Consider the following 10,601-nt stretch of genomic DNA (forward strand, 5'->3'; position numbering starts at 1 on the left):
ATCAGAGAGGAAAGTATGTATGTAACAGATGTTCAGAATTTGGAATTCATATGTAAGGGATATTACGTAATAATTATAAGCTGGGACTAGACTATCTGAGGAAATCCTGAAGCAAACTATACGTAAGCTCTGTACATTTCAGGTTGGACTCCAATAAATCTTCCTAGTTTCACTTTCTAGCCCATCCTTGCTTCCTATTTCAGTTCAAAGGCAGTTCCCTTGGGCACTGGGAAAGCAAGGGTTTTTAGGGTTGGACTCCATATTTATCCTTCAGTCTCAGCAACTCGCAGGCTGACTCAGACGGGTCTCTGGATTATGTTGGCTGGGATTTCTGAAACAAGCATTATTCAATTCTTGGGCCCCCAAGCTGGAGTCAGTTAAACAGAGCTGCTCCCAATGAGATGGTTCTCATCCTTTCTGAGTTGTTTAGACACATACACCTCAAATTTACTAAACTTTCTTCACCTCTGTACTATCTCCCCACCAACATCCACCCCCTCAACAACAACAACAACAAAGTCCCCCAATACAATTTGGTTATCAGCTTTCTTGGTAGCAAGCAGCTCATATTTTTCTAAACCTTATTGTATTTTCCAAACAAACATCAGCACATCTTCAACTTTATATTTTAGTTATTTTGTCTACTCAATTGAGATTCCCTTTTCACCTTCAATATTACTGAAGAAGCACAGCATCAGGATCATGATATGATATGTTTACTCCTACCTTTACAAAATTTTGTCTGAGAAATAAAAACTATAACCCTTATCCAAAACATTTGGTGCATCAATAAACAATGTTAAATAAACAACAACAACAACAACAACAACAAAAACATTTGGTGCAGTGCTTGGTGATTACTATTATTTCTCAATAGCATTTCTTTACTTTCACGTCACCATGCCCAAATCCATAGATTAATTTAGGGTATTTTCTTCATGATTATATTTATAAATACCTGAACCTCAAATAATGAGTTACTGTCTCCTGGCTGTCCAGTTCTCTTCCTTTTTGTTGTAATCATCTTTTGTTGTACACTGTAGGCCCCATCTAACTTTGAGGACCAACAGCCCTCTGCATATCACCTATACATTTATAATTGTATTTGTCAAACAATTAATTATTTTGGTTTCAAAATCACATATAACTTACAAGCTTCTGGACAGCAAAGGAAACCATAAGCAAAACAAAATGGCAACCTACGGAATGGGAGAAAATATTTGCAAAAGATGAAACTGACAAGGGCTTGATCTCCAGGATATATAAACAGCTCATACGACTTGATAAGAAAAAAACAAACAACCCAACCTCAAAATGGGCAGAAGACCTAAACAAGCAATTCTCCAAGGAAGACATACAAATGATCAATAGGCACATGAAAAAACGGTCAATATCACTAATTATCAGAGAAATGCAAATCAAAACTACGATGAGGTATCACCTCATACCAATCAGAATGGCCATCATTCAAAAATCCACAAATGGCAAATGCTGGAGAGGCTGTGGAGAAAAGGGAACCCTCCTACACTGCTGGTGGGAATGCAGTTTGATGCAGCCACTGTGGAAAACAGTATGGAGATTCCTCAAAAGACTAGGAATAGACTTACCATATGACCCAGGAATCCTGCTCCTGGGCATATATCCAGAAGGAACCCTACTTCAAAATGACACCTGCACCCCAATGTTCATAGCAGCACTACTTACAATAGCCAAGACATGGGAACAGCCTAAATGTCCATCAACAGATGACTGGATAAAGAAGAGGTGATATATTTATACAATGGAATACTATTCAGCCATAAAAACTGACAACATAACGCCGTTTGCAGCAACATGGATGCCCCTGGAGAATGTCATTCTAAGTGAAGTAAGCCAGAAAGAGAAAGAAAAATACCATATGACATTGCTCATATGTGGAATCTAAAACAAAAACAAAAACAAAAAACGTAAATACAAAACAGAAACAGACTCATAGACATAGAATACAAACTTGTGGTTGCCAAGAGGGCAGGGGGTGGGAAGGGATAGACTGACTGGCAGTTCAAAATTTGTAGATACTGACAGGCATATGTAGAATAGATAAACAAGATTATACTGTATAGCACAGGGAAATAAAAACAAGATCTTGTGGTAGCTCACAGCAAAAAAAAAAAATGTGACAATGAATATATGTATGTTCATTTTCAGTTATACATTCATGTATAACAGAAAAATTGTGCTCTACACTGGAATTTGACACAACATTGTAAAATGACAGTAACTTAATAAAAAATGTTTTTTTAAAAATCACATATAATATGTGAATTCCAAGAACCATATAGAACTGCTCCAGTTATCTGACGATGGGGCTTCCAGCAGCTTTATCTATCTGAACATGGCTTTAAATCCAGAAAGAAATGAAAAAGGTCTATGAGGATTGAGAGCAATAGCCATCCGAAAGCTTCCTTCCAGATTATGGATTAAAATGTGTGTCAACTGTGAATATTTGTTTCACATATGTGATTGTCAGTTTTATGTGTCAACTTGACTAGGCCACAGTCCCTAGTTATTCTATCAAATACTAATCTAAATGTGGTATTTTGTAGATGTGGATAATACCTACAATTAGTTGATTTTATGTAAACTACTTGTTATAATCTGGGTGGCTCTCATCCAATCAGTTGGAGGAGCAAAACTGAAGGTTCCCTGAGAAAGAAGCAATTCTGCTTGTGGACTGTAGTGTCAGCCTCTGCCCAAGAGTTTCTAGCCTGCCCTTTCTAATGGCCTGCCCTACAAACTTCAGACCTGCCTAGCCAGCCATATATATATATATATATATATGATATATAAGTGATATATAAAATATATGTTATATATAATATATAAACACATAGATCCATTTGGAAATATATTTAAAGGAAGACAAAAAAGGGGATGTTTTGAACGTTCATAGCAGCACTATAGCCAGGACATGGAAGCAACCTAAATGTCCACTGACAGATCATTGGATTAAAAAGTTGTAGTATATATATTATGATGGAATATTACTCAGCCATAAAAAGGAAATAAAATCATGCCATTTGCAGCAACATGGATGGACCTGGAGATTGTCATTCTAAGTGAAGTGGGCCAGAAAGAGAAATAAAAATACCATATCACTTATATATGGAATCTAAAAAAATGAGAGAAATGAAATTATTTACAAAACAAAAACAGACTCACAGACATAAAAAATAAACATGGTTACCAGTGGGGAAGTGAGGGGAGGGATAAATTGGGAACTTGAGATTAGCAGATACTAATTACTATATAAAAAATAGATAAACAACAAAGTCCCACTGTATAGCACAGGGAACTATATTCAATAACTTGTAATGGCTTATAATAAAAAAGAAAATGAAAAGGAATATATATATGTATAACTGAATCACTATGCTGTACACTAGAAATTAACACAACATTGTAAACCAACTATACTTCAATAAAAAAGAGAAAAAACAACATGAAAAAACAAGAAAGGGGATGTTTGAAGCTGACACATGGACAAGTGAAGTTAACAGGAAGAGAGAAAATGCCAGAATCACCAAGTCATCATGAAAAAGGTTAACATGTTCAGTGTAGTAAAGACATAAATATGGGATCCAATGCTTAAAGGAGCTTTTAACATCTGTTTGGTTGACTGACAAAAATATGCCTTCTAGATTGAATGAAGGCCCAAGTTAAAAGAAAAAAACTTGGAATCATCCTGAACTTTGTAGCCTAAGTAAATTATTTTGCTCTTTATTCTAGGAGAAATGGTGCATACTGAAGGATTTTGTGCAAGGGGAAGCATGATCAGATTTGTGTATCAATGTGATCACTCTGCCTGCTGGGTGGATATCAAACCAGAGGGAGATAAAATTGAAATGGAGACACCAACTGAGAAACTTGTAATGGTCCAGACCAGGTGAGAAAAGATAGTGGCTGGAACTAGAGTTGTGGCAGCGGCAATAAAGAGAAGTGGGCAGACATGGCTATATTTTGCAGATTGAAATTGATGGTTGGGACTTCCTGAGGGACTGGATATGAGAGTGAAGAATGTGTCATTGATGACTGCTTGGTTTATGGCTCACGGGACAAGATAAATGAAGGTGTCATCAGCTGAGACAGAGAACACTGGAAGAGGGCCTGGTTTGGTTGAAGGGGGTGAGAGAGAGAGATGGGAGAAAGAAAAGTATAAGTTCTTTTTAAGACCTCTTTCATTTGAAATTTCTGGGAGTCATCTAAGAGGAGATGTCAAGCTGGCAGCTAGATGTATAGATCTGGATCTCAGAGCAGAGTTCTGGTCTGAAGATACAGATATGTGAGTCATCTGCCTATGGGTGGTGATCGAAGCCAAGACTGTAAAGGAAATTACCTAAGGAGAGAGTATACAGTGAGAAGAGATGAATAGGCCAGGACTGAGCACTGAAGAGCTACAGTGTTGAGCAGCTGGATGCATATGCCTGATCATGATCTAGGCTCAAGAAATGTTTACTGAACTACCTGAATGAAAAAGGTTCTGATGCACCTATTCTTGATGACTGAGCCTATAGAGATCCCAAACATACATCTTTAAAAGTTACAGTGGATTCTGGCCTGAAATAGCGTCCATCCACCTGGCATCAATCCAGCTTTCCCCACAGAGATCTGGGAGATTGCTGCCAAGTGGTGCTGAGATTCATTCCAGCTGGATCTGTCTCTCTCTTGCTTTCTTCTGCAGCCCAAGATACAATCCACATAGGTAGTTCACTCATGCACTTTATTTACCCTCTTCCAGACTATTACTTGTATCAACTGGAATGAGATAACTAGATTCCTGGTATTATGATTTAAAATAACTTTAGTTTTTTAAAAGAAAAACACACAATGTACATTTTATAAAATGCACGTTGGCATTTTATAAAACTACTTTGACCACATCTCCATGACTTCATCAAATATTTATTGAATGTCCACTCTCTGCCCAGCCCTGAGTGGAAAAGGAGAAGTCAAAGATATCACCTCTACCTTTGAAGAACTTTTAGTCTATTTAGAGAGATAAGACTAACACTAGTAAGTACAGAAAAAAAAAAAAGACCACATGAATCAAGCATATATCACAAAGCATAGGGTGTTAAGGTCTATTAGAGTTCAGAGCAAAGAGCTCAAATTTCCATTCCCAGAATAAGGCATCCAAGAGACTAGATGGAGCTGTGTTGCTCTCACAGCACCACTATTCTTGCTCCTAGGAGGAACCGGACAGAAACCATATTTGAACAACATATCTCTAGGGGAGAAGGTCGCACAACCACCTGCAGAAACCAATTCAATCTCACATAATAGAATTTGAACTTCTTTTAAATGATTTAAGCCACTTGAGAGTTTTACAAGTCAGTTCCCAAATTAATTTAGCATTTATCTTCCAGACAGGCTATTACAGCTAACAATAAACTCCCGTTAAAGGAATTCAGAAGAATGTGTCTGAGGAAAGGAGTTCCTCATTTCTCACCGTCCTTGACTTTCCTGCAGCATTTGACACTCTTGCCCAGCCACTCCTGCTGACCTCTCTGACCGTTCAGCCTCCAGCCCAGGGCCTAGCACTTAGTAGGCACTCAATAAATATTCTTGAATGACTGAATGCTTCTTAGTTTCTTCTCCACTGGCTCTTCTGTTTTCATCCAGTACTTAAAAATAGACATCCCCTCATGCAAGTCTCCATTTCTGGCTGTCTTCTCCTCTACTAAACCTGCTCCTCATGAGCCCACCCACTCCCATGGCTTCAGCTGCCACCTGTACATTGATGACATCCAAATGCATATCTCCACCTGTCCTCTAAGCCCCATATTTCAGCTGCCTATAGGAACTCTCCAAAGTGCATTGCAGGCAATTCAAGGTCAGTGTGTCCAAAGCTCTTTATCTTTCTCCTTAAAATTATACTCATTCCTGTTGTGGACACAAGCTTACAGTTCCACCAGCCCTTCAGTCACTAGGGCTAAAACCTTCCAAAGCATCTTCAACCCTCCCTGACTCCCACACCCTCCCCCAAATATCTAATCCTTACCAGGTCCTATCAGTTTTCCCTCCACGTTATCTCTGGTACCTGTCCCCTCACTGCCACAGCACCTTCAGCGTTTACCGCCTTGATTCTTGTCATTGCTTCCCTACAACAATTAATCTCTCTAATTTATTGTTCACACAGTTATCAAAATATAACTGAAATCATGTAAGTCTCTTTCTCAAAAAATCATTCTTGATTTTTATAAATCATTTTTTGGCTTCTCTAGTTCTTTCATAAACTGTATCAGTAAAGAATGATTTTCGACGCAGGTAACAGAAACCTCAACTAACTTATACAAATAGAGGGCTATTTTTCTCACGTAAAAATAAGTTCAGAGGGAGGTGGTTGCTGGCATTTGTTTATTGTTGCCATGAAAGGTTCAGAGTCTCTTTTGATAGTTCTGCACGGCCATCCATCCTTAACATGTTGGCTCTTCATCTTCACTGCTGCCAATAATTCAGCTACAAGCTGGCTATTAGAGCCCCAGGTATCATGTCTGCATTCAAGGCAGAAACTAGGGTGAAGCAGACAGCATTAGTCGTCTGTATATTTTCTTCGGGAAAGAAAAACTCTGCTAGACGTCCTTCAACAGTCTTTTGTTTATGAATCATTAGCCATAAGAATATTACTGTCATGTGGCCACCTTGAGCTCCAAGGGAGACTAACCGTGTATTTGGATTTTCAAGCCTCTGTTGTAGATGCAGGCAAGGGAGAATGGTAGCAGGAATAGATGTTGAGTTCAGCCCACAGTGCCTGCCAAGTTCCTCTTTCATGTGATTAGTACTAAAGTCTTACGTGTAAGATAACTAGCTTATTTTCAGGTTAAGGAAATTGAGGTCCTGAGAGGTTAGGTGATTTGCCCAAGACCACAGCTAGTTGGTGGCAGAGTCAGAGATACCACTTTATGAGTCCTACTGAGAGTTTTACCATGCCATCGCTGTGTGAAGTGAACTCTTATCTCAGAGAATCATCCAAGCTCCAGGGAATTGAAGGTCCTCGGGAATCTGACGTCAGGCTACCTTTCCAGATTCACCTCTCATAACACCCCTCCACACTCCTTATGCACTATCCAAATTCTTGGTTGCTCCTTGATTGGGGCAGATAACTGCAGGCTGCCATTCTTTTGCATGTGCTGATCCCTCAATTTGGAATGACCCTCCCTTTCCACCCATGCCCCCAACAACACTTGGAGGCTTTGTTTATTGAATTGAATTCTTACTCATACCTCAAGACTCTGGTTCAATCCTGCCTCCGAGCTGAAGGCGTAACTATTCATTATCTCTAGCAGAAGCCCCAAGCTCTACTCCAGCACTTTCTTTTACTCTCCCATGATAGTTGCTTCCTTTCCCACCTACCTCTATCATAAACTCCCTGAAAGCTTCTGAGTCTTAGTTATCTCTCTACCCATGGCCCGAGCATCTAGCAAAGCACCAGGCACAGAGAATAGGGCCAGCAAGCATTTTCTTTGTAACGGCTTTATGGCAATATAATTCACATATCATGCAATTTGCCCACTTAAGGTGTATAACTCAATGGTTTTTAGAATATTCACAGAGTTGTGCCACAATCATCACAGTTTTAAAATGTTTCCATTACCTCAAAAAGAAATCCCCTGCCCTTTAAATATCACTCCACAATTCCCCATTGCCCCCCAGTCCTAAGCAGCCACTAATCTACCTTTTATCTCTATAGATTTGCCTATTTCTGGACATTTCATGTAAATAGAATCAATAATAATGTGGTCTTTTGTGTCTGGCTTTTTCACTTAACATATTTTCAAGGTTCATCCATGTTGTAACATGAATCAGTACTCTATTCCTTTTTATGGCCAAATAATATTCCATTATATGAATATACCATATAATTTAATTCATTCATTCATTATTTAATTTATTCACCAGTTGACGGACATTTGGGTCGTTTCCACTTTGGACTATTATGAATAATGCCGCTGTGAACAGTGGTATAAAAATATCTATTTGACGAATATATGTACGTATATGCATGACTGGGACATTGTGTTGTACACTAGAAATGGACACATTGCAACTGACTGTACTTCAATTTAAAAAAAAATAAAAAGAATTTTAAAAATATCTGTTTGAGACTCTGCTTTCACTCATTCTGGGTATATTCCCAGAAGTTGAATTACTGGGTCATTTGGTAACTCTATGTTTAATTATTTGAGGAACTGCCAGCCTGTTTTCCACAATAGCTGTTATTATTTTACTTTCTCCCCAGAAATGTCTGAAGGCTTCGATTTCTCCACATCCTTGCTAATGCTAATGACCTCCCAGGTCATATCCTTGTCTTACATTTTGGTTATAGCCATTCTAATGAGTGTGAAGTCGTATCCCCTTGGGTTTTGACTTTCGTTTCCCTGATGACTAATGATGTTGAACATTATTTCATATGCTTGTTAGCCATTTGGGCTACCTTTGGGGAAATGTCTATTCAAATGCTTTGTGCATTTTTAAATAAAGAAATTCCAAAATTGCTATTTAAAATTTTAGATGTTCCTTGCAAAAGCTAACTTGCCAGCGAAGTTTGTTTTAAATTTCTCATGAAATTGGAACCGGATCTTCAGGTGAAAAACTTGACCACTGAATGTAAGTAAAGTACATTCAAGAATGCCACAAATCTTCTGAAAAAGCTTATTTATGTTCTGAGAAAATATAGCAGAATCAACAACCCCAAATATTATCAGTTCCCCTAAATTAGTTGCAAAATGAAGATAGTAAAATAGAAACAGAAGTAAACCTCTAACCATGGACTTGCCAACCTTTCCTGACCACAAAAAGTGTTCCGACTCTAGGAATAGCCAACCTTACAGTCTAAGCAGTTTGGTAAATTTTTTCATCAGCCTCAATGTACCATAAGACTTCCAAAGACATTCATCTAAGTCTTAACACTGTCTCCCGTTTACTATATCACTGACTGGCCTTTTTCCAGGCATATCTGGCCAATAGCATGTGGTTATTTTGACAATGCTATTGAAGGGAAGTAGGAAGCAGCACATAAAACCAAACACTGGAATCATGAGGCCATGTTCAGCTCTGAGTGAGTGACCACAAATCTGTTGACACAAGCAGCCAATAAGGGTCTCATGATTATAAGGAAGCCAGGAGATTGTACTTATACTAATTGTCATAGTCCCCATTTTTCATTCAATTGATAACTGATATATTTTCCCTATAAGTGTGTTTTACTACAAAGTATATTGTCCTGATATTTCTAGGATTATAGCTGGTCGCGCCAATCAGTAGGGGGATTCCAGCATTCCAGGTCACAGCATTAGTACGGATCAGACAGCAGGCTTAATTCAATGCACTTGGAGGACTTCCTGTCTTAGGGGAGATGTGAGAACGTTTAGTGCGTTCCTTTCAGCTTTGTAATCTTCTGCTGGGAGAGTGGAAAGAAGCCAGAATCAAGAGTCATAAAACGTCAGTTCCAGTCCTGGCTGAGTGTGAGCTCAGTCCTACCTACGTTGTTACTCGCAAGTCTCTGTGCCTCAATTTTCAAATCTTTAAAATGGAAATGATGATTATACTTGTGCTTCACAGTTACTGCGTTTCTTACAAATTGAAGGTTTGTGGCAAGCCTGTGCTGTCAGATGATGATTAGCATTTTTAGCAAAAAAAAAAGTATTTTTAATTAAGGTATGCAGATGTTTTAGAAATAATGCTATTGCACATTTACTAGACTACAGGACAGTGTAAACATAACTTTTAAATGCACTGGGAAACCCAGAAAATTCATGTGACATGCTTTATTGCGATATTCGCTTTACAGCAGTCGTCTGGAAACAAAAGTGCAGTATCTCCAAGATCTGCCTGCAGACAAATAGTTGATACAGTTATGAGCTCTCTCTTTATATGTCACAAGATCTATAGGATTCACTCACTCTCTCCCTCTTTCCGCTGATTTGGTTTTCCCATGTTTTCCATCTCTACGGAGATTGCAAAGTATAAAACCTAACCAAAAGAGTATGCTGTATTTAGGAAAAAGTGACTAGTTTACTATGGCAGGAGAGGGGGATGAAAAGCATGAGTGGAGAGGATGAGAAATGAGGCTCCAATTGAGAGCCATATTACAAGCTTGGGGGGCCATGCTAAGGAGTTTAAATATTATCTTGTCAAAAATGAGAAGCCATTGAGAAGTTTTGAGCAGAAGGGTACTGAACTATCAGTGCGTTTAGAAAGATCATTCTTACAGCAATGGGGTGTGAACTGAAGGAAAGAGAGACGGAGATCAGTTAGGAACAAGTGGGAAGCTATTTGTTGATCTCATACAAACTTAAGATAGTGGTAGTCATTGTAAAGAAAAGACAAATTTGCGTGATATTTAGGAAGAATGGAGAGCACATGATGTTTGATTCAACGTGGGAGGAAGTGGACGAGGAGGAGTAAAGGATTCTAACTTAGACAACTGAGTGAATTACGGAGTCATTAATAAAAGAGAAGATACAGAAGGCTTGAGAGAACATAATTTTGTTTGGGACATACTGAGCTCAAACTGCTCCTAGCCCATCCATCTAGAGAAGCTTAGAAAGTCTTCAAATAGG

This window comes from Camelus dromedarius, chromosome X, assembly GCF_036321535.1.
Source record: "Camelus dromedarius isolate mCamDro1 chromosome X, mCamDro1.pat, whole genome shotgun sequence".
NCBI classification, from domain to species: domain Eukaryota; kingdom Metazoa; phylum Chordata; class Mammalia; order Artiodactyla; family Camelidae; genus Camelus; species Camelus dromedarius.